Source organism: Ovis canadensis, chromosome 4 (assembly GCF_042477335.2).
Source record: "Ovis canadensis isolate MfBH-ARS-UI-01 breed Bighorn chromosome 4, ARS-UI_OviCan_v2, whole genome shotgun sequence".
Classification (NCBI taxonomy): domain Eukaryota; kingdom Metazoa; phylum Chordata; class Mammalia; order Artiodactyla; family Bovidae; genus Ovis; species Ovis canadensis.
In genome coordinates this window covers 16,597,935-16,624,776 of record NC_091248.1, presented here as the reverse complement: position 1 = coordinate 16,624,776, position 26,842 = coordinate 16,597,935, and positions in this window count along the sequence as shown.

Below are 26,842 nucleotides of genomic sequence, written 5' to 3'. Positions count from 1 at the left end.
AAAAACTAAAGACTGTCTTGATGAAGGAGAAAGAGGAGAGTGAAAAAGCTGGCTTAGAACTCAACATTCAAAAAATGAAGATCATGGCATCTGGTCCTATCAGTTCATGGCAAATAGATGGGAAACAATGGAAACAGTGAGAGACTTTATTTTCTTGGGCTCCAAAATCACCGCAGATACTGACTGCAGCCGTGACATTAAAAGATGCTTGCTTCTTGGAAGAAAAACTATGACCAACCTAGACAGCATATTGAAAAACAGAGACATTATTTTGCCAAGAAAGGTCATCTAGTCAAAGCTATGGTTTTTCCAATAATCATGTATGGATCTGAGAGTTGGACCATGAATAAAGCTGAGCGCTGAAAAATTGATTCTTTTAAATTGTGGTGTGGGAGAAGACTCCTGAGAGTCCCTTGGACAGTGAGGAGATAAAAACAGTCATTTCTAAAGAAGTCAATCCTGAATATACATTGGAAGGACTGATGTTGACATTCAGGCTCCAACGCTTTGGCAACCTAATGGGAAGTGCTGACTCATTGGAAAAGACCCTGATGCTGGGAAAGATTGATGCCACGAGGAGAAGAGAATGACAGAGGGTAAGATTGTTGGATGGCATCACCAACTCAATGGAAATGAGTTTGAGCAAACTCTGGGAAATGGTGAAGGGCAGGGAAGCCTGGTGTGCTGCAGTTCATGGGTTTGCAGAGTTGGACACGAGTGAGTACATAACACTTCCAATATTATTTTTTCCATTATTTATGTATTTTTTATTTTACTTTACAATACTATATTGGTTTTGCCATACATTGACATGAATCCGCCACGGGTGTACATGAGTTCACAATCCTGAAGCCCCCTCCAACCTCTCTCCCCATATTATCTCTCTGGGTCATCCCAGTGCACCAGCCCCAACCATCCTGTATCCTGTATCAAACCTAGACTGGCGATTCATTTCTTACATGATAGTATACACGTTTACACTTTCAATTTTATTTTGTATTTCATTGTGGGTCCATATATATATATATATATATATATATATATATATATATACATATATATACATTTGATCAATAAAATCTAATTCCAAATATTACATTGAATTATCCTGCTAAATGTAGTTATTCTATATTTACATTTTGATATAGTATATATCATTCTGTTCAGTAGTAAGTTTGGAACAGTAAAATTAGCTTCTCGTTCTAATGGTAATGAAATAACAAATTTTGAATATTAAAAAAGGGTCTTGGCTTTGGATTTTTGTTAAAATTCATAACACAAAGTTAGTATGCTCATAATAATAATAATGATCTAAATAAAATGTTTGATAAAATCTGAAGTTGAGAAAAGAAAAACAATTCTCACTAAGATCTCACACTTTCTTATATGGGCCTTACACATTTTATTTTAGCTAATCTTTATTGCAACCATTTTATACTTGTGATATCATAATTACACTCCTTATTAGAAAAATAAGCTATAAAAATTCATTATTCCATCTTAGTTATAGAATTAGAAGTGTTAGAACTGGTATCTGAATTAATAAACACCATGTTTCAGGTCTGTGCTCCACTTTCAAAGTACTGGTTTCCTTTTACTGAGTCTGATAATGTATCTTTTTATTGCTCTTAATGTGTATTAAAGTTAATTCTAAAACCATCATGAGATTCTTTCTCAGAGAAATCTGATGGAGTTTAGAACAATCAGCTTTCCTCCTGAGAGAACTTCCTTGAGGAAGATTTCTTTCTGACTCTTCCTTAAGACATTTCAGCAGCTTGCTGGTAGCTTTGAGATTGTTGTTTTTAAATCACTGATTGCTCAGGAATCAGTGTCTCTGGAAATGTCACAATTGCATTTTTCCAACAATTCTTTGAAACTAATTCTTGATTTAAAATTCACTGGGAAAATACAAGCTTGTGAGTCTACTGAATTAATAAGAGCAAATATTTTTCAGGTATAAGTGCACGTGCACACGTACTCACAGTCACCGTGAATTTTATTTTCGTGTCAAGTGATCATTTGATGAAAGAAAATTAGTCTAACATATATGAACTTTTATTTAGGCAGCCTAGCTTCTATTCACATAGGGTTTTTCTCTAGAAATACTTAAATACTGTTAACTACTTCAGACTTCTGCTTAGGAATCACTTTAAGCTGACTTATAGATTTATGGCATATATATATATATATATATATATATATATATATATATATATATATATAATGTCCCTGGTGGTATATATATATATATATATATGCGTCCCTGGTGGTCCAGTGTTTAAGAATCTGCCTTCCAATGCAAGGGACACAAGTTTGATCCGTGGCTGGGGAACTAAGATCCCACATACCAGGGGCGAGATGGGGCAAGGGTCAATTAGGCCTGTATGCTTCAACTACTGAGCCTGTGGTCTAGAGCCTGAGCTCAACAAAAGGAGCCCTTGTATGCTGCAACAAAGACCTAGCACAGTCAACAAAATTTAAAAAATAAAAGTAATAAAATTAGAGAACTGTTTTTATTTCCTTGTAATTTAGCATCACAAATTCTTTTTAGTTCTTTAAAATTCATCAATCTCACACCACACAATAGAAAAGTGATTTATCCTGAACTAAAGGCATTGGCTTATTTAAAGCAGAATAATTGTCTCAAGTTTTCTTAAAATCAGAAACACTCAGGATTTGAAGCCATTTCCTAGATCACCTGTAACATTTGAAATCCTTCCATAGGAAACTACAGGATCTTTGTTTGACCATTTCAGTTATGGGTACCAGTTGACTTCTATTCATGGATTCAAATTGGTTGAAGAATCATCCTCATCCAGAAATCTGTCTCCAGGGAGACCCAAAGAGTAGCATATATTACTATTAGCTCTAGTCTGAATAAAGTCATTTCTACATCTTCATAAATGTATTTTATATTTTATGCAAAAAGTCTTAATGACCTAGATAACCACGATGGTGTGGTCACTCACAAGAGCTAGACATCCTCGAGTGTAAATGTAAATAGATCTTAGGAAGCATTATTGGAGTAGGCAATGGCAACCCACTCCAGTACTCTTGCCTGGAAAATCCCATGGATGGAGGAGCCTGGTAGGCTGCAGTCCATGGGGTCGCTAAGAGTAGGGTACGACTGAGTGACTTCACTTTCACTTTTCACTTTCATGCATTGGAGAAGGAAATGGCAACCCACTCCAGTGTTCTTGCCTGGAGAATCCCAGGGATGGGGGAGCCTGTTGGGCTGCCGTCTATAGGGTTGGGCAGAGTCGGACAAGACTGAAGCGCCTTAGCAGCAGAAGGAAGTATTATACAAAGCCAGTAGAGGTAATGGAATTCCTGCTGAGCTATTTGAAATCTTAAAAGATGGTGCTGTTAAAGTGTTACTCTCAGTATGTCAACATATTTGGAAGACTCAGCAGTGGCCACATGATGGGTAAAGGTCAGCTTTTATTTCAATTCTAAAGAAGGGTAATGCCAAAGAATGTTCAAACTGCTGTATAATTGCACTTATGTAACATGCTAGCAAAGTAATATTCAAAATCCATCAAGCTAGGCTTCAGCAGTATGTGAACTGAGAACTTCCATATGCAAAAACTGGTTTAAGAAAAAGCAGACGAACCAGAGATAAAATTGCCAATATTCATTTGATCATGGAGAAAGCAAGAGGATTCCAGAAAAATCATCTATTTTTGCTTCAATGACTACACTGAAGCCTTTGACTGTGTGAATCAAAACAAGCAGTGCAAAATTCTTAAAGAGACTAGAGTACCAGAACACCTTGCTTGTCTCCTGAGAAACCTGCGTGCAGGTCAAGAAGCAACAGTTAGAACCTGACATAGAATAACTGACTGGTTCCAAATTGGGAAATGAGTACATCAAGGCTGTATACTGTCACCTTGCTTGTTTAGCTTATATCCAGGGCATAGAACTCTGTTGTATGGGTTTATGAGGTTTCCATCCAATACTGTTGAGGACCTGCTGGGTGGGAACTGAGTATTTAGATACCTTACAACACTGATTCCTTAGTCAAGGTTGGGCTGTGAGGATGAAGAATTCAAGTTTCCATATTCTCTTTGGCTTTCTCAGTTGAGCCTCTGTTATTCATCACTTCAAATTTAGCTTCTCCAGATGATGGGAGTGTTATGTTGAAGGTATCACACTATAGGACACCACTTCTTTTTTTATTATTATTATTTTATTTTTTATTTTTACTTTATTTTACTTTACAATACTGTATTGGTTTTGCCATACATTGGCATGAATCCACCACTTCTTATTCACATTTCCAAATGATGGAGTACTCACAAAGGTACTAATTCACCTGTTGTAGGTAAGATAAACTTGTATTTTGATTCCCATAAACCCAGCTTTAACTGCTTCCCATTAATTGTAACATTAAAAGAATGTTGTCAAAAGAAGTAAAGGCATGTTTTCCAGGAGTTGCTTCAGTTATGTGATTGATTGGCAGTCAATTTTTACGTGCATCTCCAATTTTAGACACATCTTGGGCAAGTAGCTGGGGTCATTGACCATGCCACTTAGCCCTGATTTGACTGGAAGCCAAGCCCAGCCACAGCTATGACTCAAACCTGGAGAATGGTAGGAAGATATTATGAACACTAAAGCGCTTAAAAAACATGAATACAGCCTAAAAACAAGAAATTCAGGTAAATCACAAAGATATACTAATACGTGAGAGATGTCTTTGATATTTCAGGCATGCAAAACATGAACTTCAATATAGAACTTCAATTTCTAAAGCTTCCACAAATGAAATCAGAGTGCCTGGAAATAATATAGGGTCTCAAGCTTCATCCAAAGAGACTGTAAGTCAGTAGGTACTGAAAAATGAAGAGCAAAATTATGGCCCTGTAGAGGACTCTTGAGAGTCCATTGGACTGGAAGAAGATCAAATCAGTCAATCCTAAAGGAAATCAACATTGACTATTCATTAGGAGCACTAATGATGAAGTTAAAGTTCCAATACTTTGGCCAACTGATAAGAAGAGCCAACTCATTGGAAAAGACCCTGATGCTAGGAATGATTGAGGGCAGAAGAAGGAGGCAGCAGAGGATAGATGGCTAGATAGCATCACTGACTCAGTGGAGATGAATTTGAACAAATTCCAGGAGATAGTAAAGGACAGGGAAGCTTGGTGAGCTGCAGTCCATGGGGTTGCAAACAGTCAGACATGTCTTAGCTACTGAACAGTAACACTGACATAAATCAAATGTTATCTGCATAGTAAATACTGGTGAAATACATTGATGGTTTCTTAGTAACTTGATGTAGTCTGTGCAAAAAAAGTGGGGGTCATGCAAGCACTTTTGAAGTAAAACATTTTTACATAAAGTGGTAGCATTTTATTGACAGAAATACCTCATAGAGCAGGCTTCCTGGATGGCTCAGTAGTAAAGAATCGACCTGCCAGTGAAGAGACAAGGGTTGGATCCCCAGCTCAAGAAGATCCCCTGGAGAAGAAAGTGGCACACCACTCTAGTGTTCTTGCTTGGGATAGCCTACTCATAGAGGAATCTGGTGGGATAAAGACCATGATATCCCTAAGGAGTCGGAAATGACTTAGCAACTAAGCAACAACATAGAGCATCTCCCAAGGTAATGTTTTCTCAGCAAAGGATCTGCCTGGAGAAGTTCTATATGGTCAGCAAAAACAAGACCGGAAGCTGACTATGGTTCAGATCATGAACCAATATTGTCAAATTCAGACTTAAATTGAAGAAAGTAGGGAAAACCACTAGACCATTCAGGTATGACCTAAATCAAGTCCTTTATGATTATCCAGTGGAAGTGAGGAATAGATTCAAAGGATTATTTCTGATAGACAGACTGCCTGGAAAACTATGGATGGAGGTTCATGACATGGTACAGGAGGCAGTGATCAAGACCATCCCCAAGAAAAAGAAATGAAAAAAGACAAAATGGTTGTCTGAAGAAGCCTTATAAATAGCTGTAAAAAGAAGAGAGACAAAAAGCAAAGGAGAAAAGGAAAGATATATCCATTTGAATGCAGAGTTTCAAAGAATAGCAAGGAGAGATAAGAAAGCCATCCTCAGTGGTCAGTGCAAAGAAATAGAGGAAAACAATAGGTTTGGAAAGATTAGGGATCTCTTCAAGAAAATTAGAGTTACCAAGGGAATGTTTAATGCAAAGATGGGCACAATAAAAGAAAAAAAAATGGTATAGACCTAACAGAAGCAGAAGATATTAAGAAACGATGTCAAGAATACACAAAATTATACAAAATAAATAAATCAAAAGATCTTCATGAACCAGATAACCATGATGGTGTGATCACTCACCTAGAGCCAGACATTCTGGATTGTGAAGTCAAGTGGGCCTTAGGAAACATCACTCCAAAGCTAGTGGAGGTGATAGGATTCCAGCTGAGCTATTTCAAATCTTAACAGATGATGCTGTGAAAGTGTTGCACTCAATATGTCAGCAAATACAGAAAACTCGGCAGTGGCCACAGAACTGAAAAAGGTCAGTTTTCATTCCAATCCTGAAGAAAGGCAATGCCAAAGAATGTTCAAACTACCACACAATTGTATTCATCTCACACACTAGCAAAGTAATACTCAAAATTCTCCAAGCCAGGCTTCAACAGTACATGAAACTGGAAGTTCCAGATGTTCAATCTGGTTCTAGAAAAGACAGAGGATCCAGAGATCAAATTGCCAACATTTGCTGGATCATTAAAAATAAACAAGAGAGTTCCAGAAAAATATCTGCTTCTGCTTTATTGAATATGCCAAAGCCTTTGACTGTGTGGCTCAGAACAAACTATGGAAAATTCTTCAACCAATGGGAATACCAGGCCACCTGACCTGCTTCTTGACAAATCTGTATGCAAGCCAAGAAGCAGCACCAGACTGGTTCCCAAATTTGGAAAGGAATATGTAAAAGGCTGTATATTTTCACCCTGTTTATTTAACTTATATGCAGAGTACATCATGTAAAATGCTGGGCTGGATGAAGCACAAACTGGAATTAAGATTGCTTGGAGAAATATCAATAACCTCAGATATGCAGAGACACCACACTTATGGCAGAAAGTGAAGAACTAAGAACCTCTTGATGAAAGCGAAAGAAAAGAGTGAAAAGGTTCGCTTAAAATTCAACTTTTAAAAGGCAAAGATCATGGCATCCAGTCCCATCATTCATAGCAAATAGGTGGGGAAACAGAAACAGTGATAGACTTTATTTTGGGGGGTTCCAAAATCACTGTAAGTGATGACTGCAGCCATGAAATTAAAAGATACTTGCACCTTGAAAGAAAAGCTATGACCAACCTAGACAGCAATTGAAAATCAGACATTACTTTTCTGACAAAGGTCCATCTAGTTAAAGCTATTTTTTTTTTCCCAGTAGTCATGTATGTATGTGAGAGTTGAACTGTAAAGAAAGCTGCGTGCTGAAGAATTGATGCTTTTGAACTATTGTGTTGGAGACAACTCTTGAGAGTCCCTTGTACTGTAAGGAGATCAAACCCGTTGATCCTAAAGGAAATCAATGCTGAATATTCATTGGAAGTACTGATGTTGAAGCTGAAGCTCCAATATTTTTGTCACCTGATGCGAAGAACTGACTCATTGGAAAAGATTTTGAGGCTTGGAGAGATTGAAGGAGGAGAAGGGGACGACAGCAGATGAGATTTTGAATGGCATCACCAGCGCCATGGACATGAGCTTGAGCAAGTTCCAGGAGTTGGTGATGGACAGGGAATCCTGGCACTGCAGTCCATTGAGTCCTAAAGAGTCGGACACAACTGAATGCCTGAACTGAGCTGAGATTCTGTTGGGTTCTTGGTTCAAACGTGGCAGTGTATTATAAACTCTCAATATATCTTTTAGCCAATGTTTATATAGGGATGCTTTTAAGGTTTAAACAATATTAAATGTTTCATACCAAAATGCTATGTAGTATGCAAACGAATGATGTTAGATTCCAGTTTACACCATATACAAGAATTAATGGAACAAAATGAAACAAAAACCTAAAAGCATAATTTGAAACTATAAAACTCTTCAAAGAAAACATAGATGAAAATCTTTATGATGTTGGATTTGGTGATATTTTCTTGAATATTACACTGAAACACAGGCAGAAAAGAAACAAAATAAATAAACTGAATTTATGAAAATTAAAAATAAAACTTTTTACATTAAAGAATACTGTCAAAGGAGAAAAATATATGCCACAGAATAGAGAAAATATTCGTATATTGTATAACCAAGGGATTAACGCCCAGAATATATAAAGGATTCTTACAATTTAAGAGCAGCAACAAAGATCCACCCAGCCTAAAAGTGGGCAAAGGATTGAATGAACATTTTACAAAGAAGATACACAAATGGCCAGCAAGCACACAAAGAAATGAGCAATATCAATATTTATTAAGGAAATGAGAGTCAAAACTACAATGAAAACCACTTCATAGCCATTAGGATAAATATTGACAAAAAGTAATTGAAAATAACATGTATTGGTGAGATATGGAGAAACTGGCATTTGGTTGCATTCCTAGTGGCAATATTAAATGGTAAAATGGCACCATATTGGTGATTTCTCGAAAAAGTCAAAACGCCATAGAACCAGAATTTCCACTTCTAGGTGTATAACCAAAGGGATTGAGAACTACAACAACAACAACAAAGGATAAACCATGTTTCATGATTTATGGGAGCCAAAGGCGGGAGGTAACACAATTGTCCATCAATGGATGAATGGATAGATATGATGCAATATATTTTAAAAGAGTGAAGTTATGATGCACACTACAACATGGATACATCTTGGGAAGATTGTGCTGGGCAAGAAATAAGGCAGGAACAAAATGACAAATATTGTATGATTTTATTTGTATGGAGTGGATACTTAGAGTGGGTGGAATCATGGAAAATGATAATAGTCTGGAAGCTTCCTGGGGTCAAGAGAGGGAGAAACAGGGAGCTGAGATGTGTTCCTTGAGGACAAAGCTTCTGTTTAGGATGGCAAAGTGTTCTAGAAATGGACCGTGATGGTGGTTGTGTTACATGATGTGAACGTTTGATATTGCTGAGCTATACATTGAAATGGTTAAAATAGTGAACTTTATATTGTGTCTATTTAATCATATAAAAAGAAACTGTGGGAAAAGAGCTGCATGAGCATTCTGAATGTGATTCATAGAATGCAAAAAAATCTCATAGACATGAAAGATGTGAATAAATTGCATGTGGAAACAAACTATGCGTCTATAAGTGGAGGAAGGGGCGGAGAAGTTTAGAATACACACACACACACACACACACACACATATATATATGTATATGTATATAGACAGAGGGAGACATATAATGGAATATTATTTAGCTGTAGTCATGGATGCTTGTGAAAGTTGGACCATAAGCTCCAAATAATTGATGCTTTTGAACTGTGGTATTGGAGAAGACTCTTGAGATTCCCTTGGACTGCAACTAGATTAAACCAGTCAATCTTAAAGGAAATCAACCCTGAATCTTCGTTTGAGGAACTGATGCTGAAGCTGAAGCTCCAACATTTTGGTTACCTGATATAAAGAGCCAACTCATTGGAAAAGACCATGATGTTGAGAAAGATTGAAGGCAGGATGAGAAGGGGATGACAGAGGATGAGATGGTTGGATGGCATCACTGACTCAACAGACATGATTTTGAGCAAACTCTGGAGGATTGTGAAGGACAGAGAAGACTAGAGTGCTGCAGTCCATGGAATCACAAAGAGTTGGACATGGCTTCAGGACTGAACAACAACAGAAATATATATACCACATCTTTATGCATTCATCTGTCCATGAACATTTATGTTGCTTCTATGTCCTGGCTATTATTGTAAATAGTGTTGTAATGAACAGTGGTGTGGATGTGTCTTTTTGAATTATGTTTTTCTCAGGATATATGCCCAGGAATGAAGTTGTTGGTCATATAGTTCTTTTTTAGTTTTTTAAAGGAACCTCCATAGCGTTCTCTATAGTGACTGTATCAATTTACATTATATTCTCTTTAATTGTGTCCAGCCCATAGGTAGTCATGGTATAACTTTTATATCTATTAAAAGTAGCACACTGGGATTTATGCTTAATCATTTTAGAAGATGATACATAACAATCCTATAAACAATATGTATAGATTTTAGATTTTTTTTCCATTTTCAATGAAATAGGTCTATATTTTATGTCTAACATGCTACAGGCTATTTTGTCTCTTTTTTAAATTTATCATATGCAAACGTGAGTTTACATACATATGAATGCTAACTTCCTTCATGTTTTAATAAATTTCCTTTAAAATCCTTTTAATGTTGTGGGCTCTCTTCTCATGTAATTAAATTTAACATGTGTGTACTTGTAATTAGACTTGGATTTCATACATGGATATATTTTATTCTTCTGATACCTCTTAATCTCTGTCAGCTTGATTGTTCAATTGACACATTGTCTTCCCTTTAACATTTTGGTTCTCAGACTTTCTAGGAAAAATTTTGACTGGGAATTCATTCTGTTTGCTGAAACCATTCCTTACTATGTATTTTTCATTAGTTATTTATTTCTTCAATTCTTTATTTCATTAGCAAGTTATTCTTACTCTGTTTCTTATTCATAAATTCTACAGGGACTTCCTCGGTGGTCCAGTGCTCAAGTGGTCTCTGCTTTCAATATAGGCAGTGCAAATTCAATCCCTGGTTGGGAAACTAAGATCCCACATGGCACATGATGTGGTCAAAAGAATAAAAAATAAATAAAACCTGCATGTATTTTCTATTTTTTTAAAACCCATTGTTATAATAAACAACTTAATCAGTTCTAGCTAATAAGCATTTTTAAGCTTTTGTGAAAATAAAGTAGCACAGAGAGCAAATTTAGTGCTTCTGAAATTTCTTTCATAAAATTTATTCTAATCTTAAACAATTTTAACTGCTTCACATTTTACAGTCTCTAAATGCTGGTACACAGCTTCTTTTGCTCTAAATATTTGCAAGCTGACCATAAAATCTTAGATGTCAATTCTTTTTGTTCAGCATATGAAAGTTTATTTGCATGAATTTACTGGTTCTGGTCAATAATATATAGTTAAATAGTGATTTTGTTCTCTCCTGTTTCCTTCTTACCTTCCAATGTTTCTGTGTGGGGGGGGGGGGGCGGGGGGGAGAGCAAAACAGAGAAGTCCAAACATATGGATGGAAAAGAAATGCATCTCAAGAGTTGAATGTTAGCTTTCAATATCCAAATTTCTGACATTTTGTAGTGTGCTTCTGGATCCAAGTTGGCATACTTAAGTTATTTTGTTCTATTTTGTTTTATAAGTGAACATCCTGAGTTGAGGTTTTTTTGTTTGTTTGTTTGTTTGTTTGTTTAACATCCCTCAACCATGTACATGAGAAGGCAATGACAACCCACTCCAGTACTCTTGCCTGGCAAATCCCATGGACAGAGGAGCCTGGTACGCTGCTGTCCATGGGGTCACTAGGAGTCAGACACCACTGAGTGACTTCACTTTCACTTTTCACTTTCATGCATTGGAGAAAGAAATGGCAACCCACTCCAGTGTTCTTGCTTGGAGAATCCCAGGGACGGCAGAGCCTGGTGGGCTGCTGTCTATGGGATCGCAGAGATGGACACGACTGAAGTGACTTAGTTGCAGCAGCAGCAACCATGTCCGACTCTTTGTGATCTCATGAACTATAGAGTTCATGGAGTTCTCCAGGCCAGAATACTGGAGTGGGTAGCCTTTCCCTTCTGCAGGGGATCTTCCCAACCCAAGGATCGAATCCAGGTCTCCTGCATTGCAGGTGGATTCTTTCCCAGCTGAGCCACAAGGGAAGCCCCAGGATACTGGAGTGGATATCCTATCCCTTCATATAATGGAACAAACTTGGAGAGATTCTTTCATAGCATTAAATACATTGGTAGATCTGCATTAGTAACTAACATCCTCCCTTATATTAGTTCAAAGATTACACTGTCAAGTGAAGTATCTTTAATAGGCAGTTGTGGCTTTTCCTTTAATTGAAAGTCTATTATTATTTTGTTATTTTTGAATATGACAATAGATTTAATGTGACAATGATTTAATGTGTTCACACACCTTTCCTGAAAATACTAATTATTTCATGAAAAAATTGTGAAAGATAGCATACAAGTATTGATTCTTGCACAGAAACATAAATTCATGTTAATATTTTCTCTGTATTTTAGTAACCCCTCTTCAACCTAATTTATCTTTCACTTACTTTCTAGTGTTGGTACATGGAAAAATGAATGAACATCCACATCAAATTTCAGTTTTCCACAAGTTTCTTAACCAATTGTAGTATAGTCTAACCCAGGTATTTTTATTGACTATGTTTTTCATGGAGTCTATCAGACCTCGGTGCGCTGGAAATTTACATAAAAACTGTTTAATATTTAATTATGTTGAGGTAATCTACTGACCAATGAACTGGTAAAATGGAATCAGGTGTAGATTGACAAATCCCTAGAGACCTAGATCTTCTTCCTTTTCTCTTCAAAAAACTGTGTAACAACTAGGTTCTTAATGTGAAGAAAGCAAAGTTGCTCAGTTGTGTCGGACTCTTTGCAACCCCTTGGACTGTAGCCAACTACGCTCCTCCATCCATGGAATTTTCCAGGCAAGAGTACTGGAGTGGGTTGTCATTTCCTTCTCCAGGGGATCTTCCCAACCCAGGGATTGAACCCAGGTCTTCCTTATTGCAGGCAGACACTTTACCATCTGAGCCACCAGGAAGATGACCAAAGGTCCTTTCTTAATGTAAAGGGAATGGTTAAATAGTTGCCTTCTTTGCATGATTAGGAGAGTGACAGTGTCTGTTCTTTTTGCTGGCCTGGAGCAATGTTATTATTATTATTATTTTAAAAGTCAATAAGAAGCTTAAGCACATGGTATAAAGTAGTTTGTGAAATTTGTATATTTATTTAAAACACTTTCATTTTATGTTTAAGACTTTTAGAACAATCAGGTTTATAACAAAGTTGAGAGGGAGGTACAGAAATTTAAAATATATGTTAATATATGCCTGCTGCCCCTACATATTCATAATATTTTCCACTGTCAACACCACTTGCCAACATAGTATCATTTTTACCAAGGTTACATGTACACAGTCAAGTCATAATGCACAAAAGTACACAGTTTATCTTAAACTTCTCTCTTTGGGTTGTACATCCTGGGGGTTTGGACAAACAGATAATGACATGCATCAATTATTCTAATAATATTCTGAGTATTTTCACTGCCCTAAAATGGATCTATGCTTTGTCTGTTCACCTCCCTCACGCAAATACATGGTAGCCCCTGATATTTTCATTGTCTCCACAGTTTTGCCTTTTCAGAATGTCTTATATTGTAATCATAGGTTTGTGCTCTTTTCAGATTGGTTTCATTGACTGAAAAATATCCAGTTAAGCCTCCCCAATGTCTTGTTATGTTTGATAATTCATTTCTTTTTAGCAATGAATGATATTCTGTTGTCTGAATGTACTACAGCTTCTTTACCCATTTAGTGACTGAAGGACATTGTGATTGTTTCTGAATATTAACAATTATGAATGAAGCCAATATAAACATCTGCATGAAGATTTTGGTTTAAACATAATTCTTTAGTTCCTTTGAGTAAATACTTAGGAGCATGATTTTTGGAACATAGGGTTCTCCAGACAAGAATACTGGAATGGGTTGTTGTTAGAGAAATTAGATAAACAATCTTTTTTAGGCTTCAGAGACAAAGCAGAGCAGACCTCTGACCTTGTGTTTAATCTGCTTGACACTGCCCTGACTACGAGTGACTGCCTGCTTTGAGTGCCAGACTTGCAGCACCACAGATAAAATGGGGAAGAATTTTGAGATTGTTGAGCCCCTGGAGGGGCCCTGCTAACCAAGTCCCAGACATAACAACATTTCAAGTTTTAAAAGACAATAAAACAGCATTGACATGAAACCAGGCTTGCAATCCGGTCATGGATTGATGATGATATCAGTTTGCCTCAGTCCTGATATTACCCAAACTGCAATCTTTGAGGAGATACCCCTTGTTCAAGGTAAGGAGCAGCAGCTTCACTTTGTTGGAGTGGCCATGAAGAGATACCCATGTCCAAGGTAAGAGAAACCCAAGTAAGACAGTAGGTGTTGCAAGAGGGCATCAGAGGGCAGACACACTGAAACCATAATCACAGAAAACTAATCAATCTAATCACATTAGGACCACAGCCTTGTCTAACTCAGTGAAACTAAGCCACGGCCGTGGGTCCACCCAAGATGGGCAGGTCATGGTGGAGAGGTCTGACAGAATGTGGTCCACTGGAGAAGAGAATGGCAAACCGCTTCAGTATTCTTGCCTTGAGAACCCCATGAACAGTATGAAAAGCCAAAATTTTAGGATACTGAAAGAGGAACTCTCCAGGTCAGTATGTGCCCAATATGCTACTGGAGATCAGTGGAGAAATAACTCCAGAAAGAATGAAGGGATGGAGCCAAAGCAAAAACAATACCCAGCTGTAGATGTGACTGGTGATAGAAGCAATGTCAGATGCTGTAAAGAGCAATATTGCATAGGAACCTGAAATGTCTTGTCCATGAATAAAGGCAAATTGGAAGTGGTCAAACAGGAGATGGCAAGAGTGAATGTTGACATTCTAGGAATCAGCAAACTAAAATGGACTGGAATAGGTGAATTTAACTCAGATGACCATTATATCTACTACTGTGGGAAGGAATCCCTTAGAAGGAATAGAGTAGCCATCATGGTCAACAAAAGACTCTGAAATGCAGTACTTGGATGCAATCTCAAAAATGACAGAATGATCTCTGTTTGTTTCCAAGGCAAACCATTCAATATCACAATGATAAGTCTATGCCCCAACCAGTAATGCTGAAGAAGCTGAAGTTTAATGGTTCTATGAAGACCTACAAAACATTTTAGAACTAACACCCCAAAATGATGTAATTTTCATTATAGGGGACTGGAATGCAAAAGTACGAGTGAAGAATCACCTGGAGGAACAGGCAAATATGGGCTTGGAATAAAAAATTAAGCAGGGCAGAGGCTAATAGAGTTTTGCCAAGAAAATGCACTGATCATAGCAAACACTGTCTTCCAACAACACAAGAGAAGACTCTACACATGGACATCACCAGATGGTCAACACCAAAATCAGATTGATTATACTCTTTGCAGCCAAAGATGAAGAAGCTCTATACAGTCAACAAAAACAAGACCAGGAGCTAACTGTGGGTCAAATCATTAACTGCTTATTGCCAAATTCAGACTGAAAATGAAGAAAGTAGGGAAAACCACTAGATAATTCAGGAATGACCTAAATCATATCTCTTATGGTTATTCAGTGGAAGTGAGAAATATATTTCCCATAGTTCACAGAGTGCCTGATGAACTATGGACAGAGGTTCGTGACATTGAACAGAAGACAGGGATCAAGACCATCCCCATGGAAAATAAATGCAAAAAAGCAAAATGGCTGTCTGAGGAGGCCTTACAAATAGCTGTGAAAAGAAGAGAATTGAAAAGCAAAGGAGAAAAGGAAAAATATAAGCATCTGAATGCAGTGTTCCAAAAAGTAGCAAGAAGAGATAAGAAAGCCTTATTCAGTGATCAATGAAAAGAAATAGAAGAAAAGAACAGAATGGAAAAGACTAGAGATATCTTCAAGAAAATTAGAGATACCAAGGGAACATTTAATGCAATGATGGGCTCGATAAAGGACAGAAATGGTATGGACTTAACTAACAGAAGAAGAAGATATTAAGAAGAGGTGGCTAGAATACACAGAACTGTGCAAATGCCAAAGAAAGCTCAACCTACTGCACAATTTCACTCATCTCAGATGCTAGCAAATTAATGCTCAAAATTCTCCAAGCCAGGCTTCAGTAATACATGAACCGTGAACTTCCAGACGTTCAGGCTGGTTTTAGAAAAGGCAGAGGAACCAGAGATCAAATTGCCAACATCTGCTGGATCATGGAAAAAGCAAGAGAGTTCCAGAAAAACATCTTTTTCTGCTTTATTGACTATGCCAAAGCCTTTGACTGTGTGGATCACAATAAATTGTGGAAAATTCTGACAGAGATGGGAATACCAGACCACCTAACCTGCCTCTTGAGAAACCTGTATTCAGGTCAGGAAGCAACAGTTAGAACTGGACATGGAACAACAGACTGGTTCCAAACAGGAAAAGGTGTACGGCAAGGCTGTGTATTGTCACCCTGCTTATTTAACTTATATGCAGAGTACATCATGAGAAATGCTGGGCTGGAAGAAGCATAACTTGGAATCAAGATTACCAGGAGAAACACAATAACTTCAGATATGCAGATGAACCACCCTTATGGCAGAAAGAGAAGAAGAAGTAAAAAGCCTCTTGATGAAAGTTAAAGAGGAGAGAGAAAAAGTTGGCTTAAAGCTCAACATTCAGAAAACAAAGATCATGGCATCTGGTCTCATCACTTCATGGGAAATTGATGGGAAAACAGTGTCAGACTTTATTTTTTTGGGCTCCAAAATCACTCCAGATGTGACTGCAGCCATGAAATTAAAAGACACTTACTCCTTGGAAGAAAAGTTATGGCCAACCTAGATAGCATATTCAAAGCAGAGACATTACTTTGCCAACAAAAGTCCGTCTAGTCAAGGCTACTGTTTTTCTACTGGTCATATATGGATGTGAGAGTTGGTCTGTGAAGAAAGCTGAGCACTGAAGAACTGATGCTTTTGAATTGTGGTATTGGAGAAGACCCTTGAGAGTCCCCTGGACTGCAAGGATATCCAACGAGTCCATTCTGAAGATGAGCCCTGGGATTTCTTTGGAAGGAATGATGCTTAGCCTGAAACTCTGGTCCTTCGGCCACCTCATATGAAGAGTTGACACATTGTAAAAGAGTCTGATGCTGGGAGGAATTGGGGGCAGGAGGAGAACGGGATGACAGAGGATGAGATTGCTGGATGGCATCACTGACTCGATGGATGTGAGTTTGGGTGAACTCGAGGATCTGGTGATGGACAGGAAGGCCTGGCGTGCTACAATTCATGGTGTCGCAGAGTCGGACATGACTGAGCAACTGAACTGAACTGAACTGAACTGAACTGTGACAGATTACATTAATTAGCTTTTATGTGTTGATCCAGCCTGTCATAATTAGGAAATATCCCATGCGGTTGTGGTTTATACTTCTTCTTATACATTGTTGGATTTGATTTTCAAATATTTTGTTGAGGATTTTTACAATTATGTTCTTGATAAATATTTGTCTGTTATTTTAATTTCATGCCTTACTCTTTCTTTGTTTTAAGGATTAAGGGTTGACAGGGCTCAAGACCATCCTCATGGAAAAGAAATGCAAAAAAGAAAAATGGCTGTCTGGGGAGGCCTTACAAATAACTGTGAAAAGAAGAGAAGCAAAAAGGAAAGATATAAGCATCTAAATGCAGAGTTCCATACAAGAAGAGATAAGAAAGCCTTCTTTAGTGATCAATGCAAAGACATAGAGGAAAAGAACAGAATGGAAAGACTAGAGATCTCTTCGAGAAAATTAGAGATACCAAGGGAAGATTTCATGCAAAGATGGGCTCGATTAAGGACAGAAATGGTATGGACCTAACAGAAGCAGAAGATATTGAGAAGAGGTGGCAAGAATACACAGAAGAACTGTACAAAAAAGAGCTTCATGACCCAGATAATCACGATGGTGTGATCACTTATCTAGAGCCAGACATCCTGGAATGTGAGGTCAAGGGGGCCTTAGAAAACATCACTACAAACAAAGCTAGTGGAAATGATGGGATTCCAGTTGAGCAATTTCAAATCCTAAAAGATGATGCTGTGAAAGTGCTGCACTCAATATGCCAGCAAATTTGGAAAACTCAGCAGTGGCCACAGGACTGGAAAGGGTCAGTTTTCATTCCATTCACACATAAAGGCAATGCCAAAGAATGCTCAAACTGCCACACATTTGCACTCATCTCACATGCTAGTACAGTAATGCTCAAAATTCTCCAAGCTAGACCTCAGCTATACATGAACTGTGAACTTCCTGATGTTAAAGCTGGTTTTAGAAAAGGTAGAGGAACCAGTGATCAAATTGCCAACATCCGCTGAATCATGGAAAAAGCAAGAGAGTTCCAAAAAAACCCCATCTATTTCTTCTCTATTGACTATGCCAAAGCCTTTGACTGTGTGGATCACAATAAGCTGTGGAAAATTCTGAAAGAGATGGGAATACCAGACCACCTAACCTGCCTCTTGAGAAATCTGTATTCAGGTCAAGAAGCAACAGTTAGAACTGGACATGGAACAACAGACTGCTTTCAAATAGGAAAAGGAGCACAGCAAGGCTGTATATTGTCACCCTGCTTATTTAACTGATATGCAGAGTCTATCATGAGAAATGCTGGACTGGAAGAAACACAAGCTGGAATCAGATTGACGGGAGAAATATCAATAACCTCAGATATGCACCCTTATGACAGAAAGTGAAGAGGAACTAAAAAGCCTCTTGATGAAATTGAAAGTGGAGAGTGAAAAAGTTGGCTTAAATCTCAACATTCAGAAAACGAAGATCATGGCATCTGGTCCCATCACTTCATGTGAAATATATGGGGATACAGTAGAAACAGTGTCAGACTTTATTTTTTTGGGCTCCAAAATCACTGCAGATGGTGACTGCAGCCATGAAATTAAAAGACGCTTATTCCTTGGAAGAAAAGTTATGACCAACCTAGATAGCATATTCAAAAGCAGAGACGTTACTTTGCCGACTAAGTCCGTCTAGTCAAGGCTGTGGTTTTTCCAGTGCTCATGTACAGATGTGAGAATTAGACTGTGAAGAAGGCTGAGCACCGAAGAATTGATGCTTTTGAACTGTGGTGTTGGAGAAGACTCTTGAGAGTCTCTTGGACTGCAAGGAGATCCAAATAGTCCATTCTGAAGGAGATCAGCCCTGGGATTTCTTTGGAAGGAATGATACTAAAGCTGAGGCTCCAGTACTTTGGCCACCTCATAGGACGAGTTGACTCATTGGAAAAGACTCTGATGCTGGAAGGGATTGGGGGCAGGAGAAGAAGGGGAAGGCAGGGGATAAGATGGCTGAATGGCATCACTGACTCGATGGATGCGAGTCTGAGTGAACTCCAGGTGTTGGTGATGGACAGGGAGGCCTGGAGTGCTGTGATTCATGGTGTTGCAAAGAGTCGGACACGACTGAGTGACTGAACTGAACTGAACTACTTGAATCTACCTTTGTATTTATATTTCTCCGTATACTATCTTGCAAATCTTCCCTTAAAAGAAGTATTCCTAAATCTACCTTTGCAGAGCCAGATAAAAGCAAATAAACGAATCAAACTCCTTGCCTGAAATTCAAAATAGAAGAAGAAAAACAAGACAATTTTTAAAAAATAAATTGTATAAATGTATAGACTAAGGCCTGCTTTATTCACAAGAGTAAGCTTTCCCTCGCCACCACGGCCCCCCCTCCCCCTCCCCCCCACACATAAAACTACCACTTTTCAATAGGGAAGGCATATATCTGTGATGCCAGAAGAAACATTCTGAAGAAGATTCTATCCTCCTGTTTCTATGAGGCACTCTAGAAAATGCTTAGTGGAGATGCCATTTCTTTGTCTGAAATAAGCCCTTTACCAGCATTATTTTGAAAAGTGAAAATCTACTCATTTTTAAAATTTTAATTCAATGGTTTATTTTAAAGAATGTTTCCAATTCCCTTAAGACCAGGTAAAGGAAATAGACTTAGGCTTTGTCAGCAACATTTGTTGTAACACTAGCCACAAATGTTATTTTAAAATGCAATTGGAAATAACTACTTTATGCTTGTTAATCATGCTGGAATATAATAGTCATAGAAATAGACTTTTCTTTCTTGTTTGCCATTTCCTGTCACTGCTGAGTTCAAAATCTTTAATAACATCTTTTCTAAAAATACTGGGTGAACTTTATATCCTGGAGGAATATTTAAAAAACTAGGACAAAGGCATCTCTTATGAAGAATTTTTCAGATTTATTGAGATATAATTAACATATTGTATAAATTTAAAGTGAACAAGATTTGATAACTGTATTGCTAAATGATCGCCACAGTAGGATAATTAGCACATTCATCATGCTCATAATTATGTGTATGTGTGTATTAAGTTGCTTAGTTGTGTTCACCTCTTTCTGACCCCATGAACCGTAGCCCACTGGAGTTCTACTCTGTCCACAGAATTCTCCAGGCAAGAATAATGCAGCAGGTAACTATTCCCTTCTGCAGGGGATCTTCCAGACCCAGGGACTGAACCCAGATCTCCTGAATTGCAACCAGATTCTTTATTCTCTGAGCCACCAGGGAAGCCATGTATGTCTGTATGGTTAAAACATTTAACATTATTCTATTAGCTGCTTTCAAGCGTATAATACAATATTGTTACCTATAGTCACCACCAAGCTGAGTATTAGATCCCTCAAACTTATTCATCTCACTGCTGGAAGTTTGTCCTTGAAGAATTTTTCCCACACCCCTTGACTCTGGTAACTACAATACTACTAGGTTTCTATGATTTTGGCTTTTTTTCTTTTTTTTTTTTTTTCAGATTCCACATATAATCAAGATTAAAGATTACTTGTCTTTCTCTGGTTGGCATTTCACTTAGTGTAATACCCTCAAGGAACGTCATATTGCCACAAATGCCAGAAATTCTTTCTTTCTCAAAGTTGAATTATATATAAAAAATAAACATATATTACATATACACATGCTATTTGCAGATATTTATATTATCTAAATGAAAAACTTTCAGTCTTTTACACTTGAGAATAAAGTTAGCTATGAGATTATCACATATGACCTTTACCATGTCAAGATATGTTCTTTTCTTATTCTTTAGAGTTTGCCGCTTATTTGGGAAAAATAATGAACTTCAACATGAATATCTATATACATTTGAAAATAATTACATAATAGTATCTAGTCATGCCCTTTCTCCAATGTATGATAAATTGTTTATGCATGTGTGTGCTTAGTTACTTTAGTCATGTCTGACTCTTTGCAACCCTATAGACTGTAGCCCACCAAGCTCCTTTGTCCATGGGATTCTCCAGGCAAGAATACTGGACTGGGTTGCCATTTCTTCCTTCAAATTTATGCACGAGAGGATACTGGTACACTTTGCAATCTTCCTGAGTACCCTGAGGTTTGCAATCACCAAGTTTAATGCACATTAAATCCAGTAATAGTCAGTAAGTGTGAGACTAGCTATTTCTTCAGTTTACAGGAACTTCTGATAATTTCCTTCTGAAAAATTCATTCTACTCTACAACCAGGGACCAAGACTAGTAGAGAATAGATGGATGACTCAGAAGACATATTCTTACTTCTAAAATATAAAGAGTAAAAAAGAATATAATTATTTCAGTTTAATTTTCATTACCAAAAGCAGAAATAATTTTTAATTTTTTAAAGTGAAACTTTTGAGTTCTGACTATCGTAATGTTTTATAGCATATTTATTAGGAACAAGGACAAATATGTTATGTTTGCATGGTTCTTACATCAAAATTGAAAACTTTTTGTTCCTTCTATAACCAATCTGTTGTGAACTTTTAACATAACAAGGTGTTGATTTTTTCAACCCCTATTTCTGCCTCTATCGAGAGAATCCTATGATTTTCATCCTTCAGGCTTCTATTGGGTTGTTCCTTGTTTATTTATTTTTTATATGATGTACCACCTTTGCACTCCAGGCACAGTCCCACTTGATCACTGGTGTATGATCCATTCAATGTATGGCTGAATTTTAGTTATAATTTTGCTAAGAAAGTATGTGTCTACCTTCATTAGAGATATCAGCTTATAGTTTTCGTTTCTTGCAGCGTCCTTATATGGCTTTGGTTTCAGTGTAACGGTAACTTCATAAAATTAGTTTTGAAATATTTCTTCCTCTTTAAATTTTTAGAAGAGTTTGAAAAAACTTGCATTAATTATATTAAATGTTTGGTAGAATTCACCAGTGAAAATGTCTTGTCCTAGACTTACCTTTGTTGAGAGTTTTCTGATAACTACATCAGTATCCTTAGTTGTTATTTGTCTGTTCAGATTTTCTATTTTATGACTCATCATTAGTAGAATATCTGTTTATCAGTATTTATGGAATTTTTCCAGGTTATTCAATCTGTTTTCCAAGTGTATAATTATTTGTAGCAGCTTCTTATGATACTTTGTAATTGTTGTGATGTGCTAAGTTGATTCAGTCATGTCTGACCCTTTGCAACCCTATGGACTGTAGCCTGCCAGGCTCTTTCGTCCATGGAGACTCTCCAGGCAAGAATACTGGAGTGGGTTGCCATTTTCTTCTCCAGGAGATCCTCCTGATCCAGAGATCAAAACCACATCTCTTATGTTTCCTGCATTGGCAGGTGGGTTCTTTACCACTAGCGCTAGTAATTATGTGACGTCAAATTAGACTGTCTCCTTATTCATTTACAAATTTTAGATGAGCCTCTCTCACACACACACACTATATATATATATATATATATATATATATATATATATATATATGTTTTCAAAGAACAACTCTCAGTTTCATTAATTTTTTTTCCTATGACTATTCTAGTCTTTATTTCATTTATCCTTTTTTTTTTCCTTCTTCTAACTTTGGACTCAGTTCATTCTTTCTTTTCTAATTTCTTGAGATGTACAGTTAAGCTGTTTACTAGAGATTTTCATTTTTTTTTAATGTAAACATCTATTGCTCTCAACTTTCCTCTCACAATTACTTTACTACATCTTGTATATTTTGGTACTTGTGTTTTTATTTTTGTTTGTCTCAAGATAATTTCGGATTTCCTTTGAGGTCTCTTTCCTAACCCAGTGATTGTTCAAGTGTGTCATTTAGCTTCCAACTATGTGTGCACTTTTCACTTTTCTTCTTGGTACTGATTTCTAATTTTATAGCACTGTAGTATTAATAGAAAAATAAACTGTATATGATTTCTATCTTAAATTTGGGAAGACTTGTTTTATGGTTCAACATCTAATCTATCTTGATGTTCTCAACATTTATTGTATTGCTGCCTATTTCTCCCTAAATATCAATTACATTTTACTTTACATGTTTAGCCACTCCAGTGTTATGAGCATATATATTTGTATTAGTTTTATCTTGTTGATGAATTAACGTCTTTATTGATACATGGTTACCTTCTTTGTCTTTTGATCAATTTTGACAAAAAGGTTTATTTTACCCGATGTAAGTAGAGCAACTCCTGTTCTCTTAAGGTTGCTGTTTGTATGGAGTACATTTTCCCGTCCCTTCACTTTCAATCTATTTGTGTCTTAAAACTAAAATGAGTCTCTTGTAGGCATCATATTTCTAGATTTTTTTTAAAAAATTAATCCACTCAGCCATTTTCTGTATTTTTTGAGTCAATATTATTTTAATTAAAAATTTACAATAATTGTTTTAAACACTGTGGAGTTATAGTTCAGTATTCCCTTAAAAATTGTTATAGGAAGGGGGACCCCCCTCCAGGGATCCAAGAGCGGGCTCTTGTCTAACACTTAGCAAAGAATTGTCCAAGGGGATACATGCTAACAAAACAAGAGACTTTATTGGAAGAAGGCACCCAGGCAGAGAGCAGCAGGGTAAGGGAATCCAGGAGAACTACCCTGCCATGTGGCTAATGTTGAGTTTTATGGTGATGGCATCAGTTTCTGGGTTATCCTTGGACAATCATTCTGATTCAGAGTCCTTCCTGGTGGTGCACACATAGCTCAGCCAAGATGAATGTTAGTGAGAGGGATTCTGGTAAGTGGACGGACACACAGTGTCTCCTTTTGACCTTTCCTGAACTCTTTTAGTTGGTGGTTGCTTATTAGTTCCGTAAAACAACTCATGCAATTGGTTACCAGAGAGCCTGACTACCGGTGGGTGGTTTCAGTCAGTGTGCTTCCCCTAACAAAATCATTAACGGTATTTGAAGCATAGCATATGTGTTTTTGTTCAAATCTGTAGAGTGTGATACATTCCATTATATATATAGTGGAGACAATTTTGTAACATAATAATTTCATAAAATAATAATCAAATTAAAATATCTAATTATTATTGTTTTCACACACTCCATCAGAACTTTACAAAGTCATATGTGTTTCTCTTCAAGTTTATAATTATTTTTTTTATTTTCTAGATGTTTTCCTATTTGTTTTTCTACATCTTAATTGATATCTCTCCATGCATTCAAGTGCTTGTGAAGTTGTTTCAGTCATGTCTGACTCTTTGCAACCCTACGGCCTAGAGTCTACCAGCCTCTCCTGTCCATGGGATTCTCCAAGCAAGAATATTGGAATAGTTTACCATTTCCTTCTCCAGGAAATCTTTCCAAAACAGGGAAGAAACCCACATCCCTTATGTCTTCTGCATTGGCAGGTGTGTTCTTTACCACTCAGTTTAATTCAGTTCAGTCTCTCAGTTGTATCTGAATCTTTGTGACTCCATGAATTGCAGCAGGCCAGGCCTCCCTGTCCATCACCAACTCCGGGAGTCCACACAAGCCCATGTTCATTGTGTCGGTGATGCCATCCAACCATCTCATCCTCTGTTGTCCCCTTCTCCTCCTGCCCTCAATCTTTCCCAGCATCAGGGTCTTTTCAAATGAGTTAGCTCTTCACATAATGTGGCCAAAGTATTGAAGTTTCAGCGTCAACAGCAGTCCCTCCAATGAACACCCAGGACTGATCTCCTTTAGAATGGACTGGTTGGATCTCCTTGCAGTCCAAGGGACTCTCAAGAGTCTTCTCCAACACCACAGTTCAAAAGAGTCAATTCTTCAGTGCTCAGCTTGCTTCACAGTCCAACTCTCACATCCATACATGACCACTGGAAAAACCATAGCCTTGACTAGATGGAGCTTTGTTGGTAAAGCAATGTCTCTGCTTTTGAATATGCTATCTAGGTCGGTCATAACTTTCCTTCCAAGGAGTGAGCATCTTTTAATTTCATGGCTGCAGTCATCATCTACAGTGATTGTGGAGCCCCGAAAAATACAGTCTGCCACTGTTTCCACTGTTTCCCCATCTATTTGCCATGAAGTGGTGGGACCAGATGCCATGATCTTCGTTTTCTGAATATTGAGTTTAAGCCAACTCTTTCACACTCCTGTTTCACTTTCATTCAGAGGCTTTTTAGTTCTTCTTCACTTTCTGTCATAAGGGTGGTTCATCTGCATAGCTAAGGTTATTGATATTTATCCTGGCAATCTTGATTCCAGCTTTTGCTTCCTTCTGCCCACCATTTCTCATGATGTACTCTGCATATAAGTTAAATAAGCAGGATGACAATATATAGCCTTGATGTACTCCTTTTCCTATTTGGAACCAGTCTGTTGTTCCATGTCCAGTTCTAACTGTTGCTTCCTGAACTTGCATACAGGTGTCTCAAGAGGCAGGTCAGGTGGTCTGGTATTCACATCTATTTCAGAATTTTCCACAGTTTGTTCTGATTCACACAGTCAAAGGCTTTGCAATAGTGCCAGCAAATTCTAAGGGCTCTTCCTTGACAAAAGCATCCCCCTGCCTGGACACCAAAACTCTTTAAACCATACATAACTTTTTTTCCCCCCTCAATGAATTTAGTCAACTGTTAACTGTTTAAGTTTACTGTATCCTTTGTACAATGTACTCTTCTTCTTCTACAATATACTATTGCATGGTAAAAATAATAGCTTATTCCTTTTTAAAAAAGAGACCAAGAGTAAGAGGAAAAGTGACTTTTTTTTTCAGTTTAGAAAAGCTACATAAATAATTTTTACAAATCTCATAGCATGTTTGCAGTGGATATCATTCTATTTATTTATAGAGGAAGAAATTGTGATTTGGCATTAAACCTGAAATCACAGAGATTGTATCGCTAAGATAGTGTATTCAGAATTTGAACCAAATTCTAAGTTTAAAGATCTGTTCTTCTGATTTTACAACTGTATTGTGATACTGATGTTATTTTTCTTGATTTAACAAGAAAAAAATTAAATGATCTTTAATTGGAGAAAAGGCATGTTGAGAGGGTAATAAGAAGGAATGCCAGGGGTCTCCAAAAAGAGGAAACAGGATGCAAGTGTCAGACATTTTTAATCTCTCTCTTAAGTGGCAGGAGAAAACAAACAAATGTTAGTGTGTTTTAAAAGAGATTTCTTTTAAAATTCTGTGTTGCCACGAGGACACTTAGCTCCACCTGAACTTAACTTTTCTCAAACTTTGAGCTAACCAATGTGTTTTTCTTGTGGAAATGTTTGTCTTAAGCTATGTTAATGAACTATGTGTTTACCCTAGACTCTATCTTCAAGTCTATTCCCCTAATACTAAGAATGGACTTGACAAACCAGTATATTTTACTCATGCAAATGTTCTCTTAAGCTATGTTAATGAGCTTATATTTGTTTGCAAACCTGCATTTCTTCAAGATTCATGTTAATAATTTTATAGCCCAGGACAACTCACCTTGTGCCAATGTTATCTCAAAATCCATGTTGAGGATGAGGGGCCTGGTGCCAGTCTCTTAGTCCTGAGACATTTCTTTAATTAGCAGACTGCTAGAGGCTATATGTGACTTCCTTGGTGGCTCAGACAGTAAATGCATCTGCCTACAATGCAGGAGACCTGAGTTTGATCCCTGGGTCAGGAAGATCCCCTGGAGAAGGAAATGGAAACCCACTCCAGTACTCTTGCCTCGAAAATCCCAGGGATGGAGGAATCCAGTAGGCTACACTCAGTGGGGTCACAAAGAGTCGGAC